The sequence below is a fragment of the Myotis brandtii genome, unplaced genomic scaffold (assembly GCF_000412655.1).
Source record: "Myotis brandtii unplaced genomic scaffold, ASM41265v1 scaffold441, whole genome shotgun sequence".
Lineage (NCBI taxonomy): Eukaryota > Metazoa > Chordata > Mammalia > Chiroptera > Vespertilionidae > Myotis > Myotis brandtii.
The window spans coordinates 4,015,753-4,019,352 of NW_005366873.1; the positions used below are offsets into that span (position 1 = coordinate 4,015,753).

At 46.2% G+C, this 3,600-nt stretch overlaps 1 protein-coding gene across 3 annotated transcripts in view; it reads right to left on the minus strand.

Annotated features, from left to right (window-relative positions):
- Positions 1-3,600, minus strand: part of LOC102260130 (programmed cell death protein 4-like) — an 11,097-nt gene that overhangs the window by 3,252 nt on the left and 4,245 nt on the right. The window lies entirely within an intron of this gene.

A 3,600-nucleotide genomic window follows, 5' to 3' on the forward strand; every position in this document is an offset into this window, starting at 1 on the left:
AACCGACCAATCAGAACCAAATGTGGGTAGTGTGAAGAACAAATTGCTGCCTAGGAGACGGAGCTTTTGACATTGATTGGCATAGAAACTGACCAATCAGAACCAAATGTGGTTGCTGTGGGGAACCAATGGCTGGGAGGCAGAGCTTCTGACACTGACTGGCATTGAAACCGACCAATCAGAACCAAATGTGGGTGCTATGGGGAGCCAATGGCTTCCTAGGAGGCAGAGCTTCTGATGCTGACTGGCATAGACACCAACTAATCAGAACCAAATGTGGGTGCTGTGGGGAGCCAATGGCTGCCTAGGAGGCGAAGTTTTATATGTTGATTGGCATAGGAACCAACCAATCAGAACCAAATGTGGGTGCTGTGAAGAACTAATGGCTGCCTAGGAGGCAGAGCTTCTGACGCTGACTGGCATTGAAACCGACCAATCAAAACCAAATGTGGGTGCTGTGGGGAGCCAATGGCTGCCTAGGAGTCGGAACTTTTGACGCTGACATAGAAACCGACCAATCAGAACCAAATTGGCCAGCAGTGGAGGGCAGTTGGGGGTGATCAGGCTGGCAGGCAGGTGAGCAGTTAGGAGCCAGTGGTCCCTGATTGCGAGAGAGATGTCCCACAGGGATCGGGCCTAAACTGGCAATCAGACATCTCCCAAGGGGTCCCCAGTTGGAGAGGGTGCAGGCTGGGCTGAGGGAACCCCTCCTCCATGCACAAATTTCATGCACCCAGCTTCTAATCTATACTAATAAAAGGGTAATATGCTAATTAGACCAGACACCTTCGGGACATCCATCTGGACGTCCTTCTGGACAAAGCCATGGTGGCGGGGGCAGAGGCAGAGGCCGTTAGAGGCAATCAGGTTGGCTGGGGAGGGCAGTCGGACATCCCCTGAGGGGTCCCGGATTGGAGAGGGTGCAGGCCGGGCTTAGGGGGACCACCACCCCCCCTCCAATGCACTCGGGCCTCTAGTAACAAAATAAACTGATGAACAAAATAGATGCAGAGATACGGAAGCATGGAACAGACTGACGAATCTCAGAGGGAAGCGGGGATGGGGCACAGGCAGGAAGGAATTAACCAAAGAACTTAAATGTATATAGACATATCCCATGGACACAGACAATAGTTCTCTGAAGGCCTGGGGAGGGGTTGTGGCTGGGGAAGAGGGGGGTGTTAATGGGGGAAGCAAAGAGGACAACTGTAATACTTCCAACAATAAAGATAAATTAAAAAAATAATAAAAAATATAGGCTCACAAAAAAAAATTTAAAAATGAAAGCTAGAAATACATTTGAAGTTGTCTGAAGTAATTTGGACATCAATTTCAAAAAAAGCCCATCTTTATAGTAATGTGCTATTGAAGTATGATGGAAAATAAAGAGAAAATACCCTTAGGTAATTTATTAAATATAAATTATTAGTTAGGAAAGATATCAAAGATACCAATAATAGTTTATGTTATAGAAATCACTAGCTCATGTGAAAAATATTAATGAGCAAAATATTAATGAGCACTATTCTCCATTCTGGATAATAAGGTTTATTATAAACTAGTGGCCTGGTGCACGAAATTCATACACGGAGGAGGGGGTGTTCCTCAGCTTGGCCTGCACCCTCTCCAATCTGGGACCCCTCGAAAGATGTCCTACTGCCAGTTTACAGGGATCGGGCCTAAACCGGAAATCGGACATGCCTCTCGCAATCCGGGACTGCTGGCTCCTAACCGCTCACCTGCCTACCTGCCTGCTTGATTGCCCCTAACCACTCCACCTGCTGGCCTGCTCGCCCCCAACTGACCCCCGGCACCGGCCTGCTTGCCCCCAAGTGCCCCCCCTGCCAGCCTAATCACTCCCAACTGCCCCCCGTGCCAGCGTGCTCACCCCCAACTGCCTCCCCTGCCAGCCTGCTCACCCCCAACTGCCCCCTTTGCTGGCCTGCTTGCCTCCACCTTCCCTGCCCACTGGCCTGCTCGCCCCCAATTGCCCCACTGCTGGCTGGCCTGCTCACTCCAAACTGGCCCCCCGCCCCGCTGTCCTGATCACCTCCAACTGACCCCCACTGACAGCCTGCTTACCCCCAACTGGCCCCCCAGCTGGTCTGCTTTACCCCCTGAAAGATAGCAACATATCTGGAGTTCCCAGTGGTCTTCAGTTTAGAATGTCATCCTCACTGCTCTTTCAGTTACCAAAATCCTTGAGGATATAGGTCATGTACATAAAAAAACAGTACAGTACCCATATAACTATTGTGTATAGCAGCACCAAAATAATTATTAATTACTGTAATAATATTTTTAAACTATAATTTTCAAACACACAAAATCAGATTAATAAGTACAAAATGGCAAAGAAGTTTCAACTTCAAAGTGTCTGGTCAGATCAAAGAAAATTATATAACTACACAACAGTGAATTAAAGTCATTAAAAAATGAAGCTGTATCATTAAAAAGTGAAATATATTTAAATTACAAAAAATAATGATCATTTTAATTATTAAAGTTATAAAGCAAACAATTATCTAAAATATATTAACATAAAAAGCTCTCACTATATGGAATATTTCAAAATCCCAATTAACTTTCTACAAAGATTATTCTAAAGGCTAGAAATACAATGGAACAGACTAAGTAATTTCACAGGAAAGGCAGGGGTGAGGGTGGGAGAGATTAAATAAGGAAATTATATGCATATATGCATAGCCCATAGCATAGACTATAGAGTGGCGAAGGCCTAGGAGGGGCAGAGGAGATCGATGGGAAAAAAACAAAGGGGACAACTGTAATACTTCCAACAATAAAGATAAATTTAAAAAATAATAAAAAATATAGGCTCACAAAAAAAATTTAAAAATGAAAGCTAGAAATACATTTGAAGTTGTCTGAAGTAATTTGGACATCAATTTCAAAAAAAGCCCATCTTTATAGTAATGTGCTATTGAAGTATGATGGAAAATAAAGAGAAAATACCCTTAGGTAATTTATTAAATATAAATTATTAGTTAGGAAAGATATCAAAGATACCAATAATAGTTTATGTTATAGAAATCACTAGCTCATGTGAAAAATATTAATGAGCAAAATATTAATGAGCACTATTCTCCATTCTGGATAATAAGGTTTATTATAAACTAGTGGCCTGGTGCACGAAATTCATACACGGGGGAGGGGGTGTTCCTCAGCCCGACCTGCACCCTCTCCAATCTGGGACCCCTCGAAAGATGTCCTACTGCCAGTTTACAGGGATCGGGCCTAAACCGTAAATCAGACATGCCTCTCGCAATCCGGGACTGCTGGCTCCTAACCGCTCACCTGCCTACCTGCCTGCTTGACTGCCCCTAACCACTCCGCCTGCTGGCCTGCTCGCCCCCAACTGACCCCCGCCACCGGCCTGCTTGCCCCCAAGTGCCCCCCCTGCCAGCCTAATCACTCCCAACTGCCCCCCGTGCCAGCGTGCTCACCCCCAACTGCCTCCCCTGCCAGCCTGCTCACCCCCAACTGCCCCCTTTGCTGGCCTGCTTGCCTCCACCTTCCCTGCCCACTGGCCTGCTGGCCCCCAATTGCCCCACTGCTGGCTGGCCTGCTCACTCCAAACTG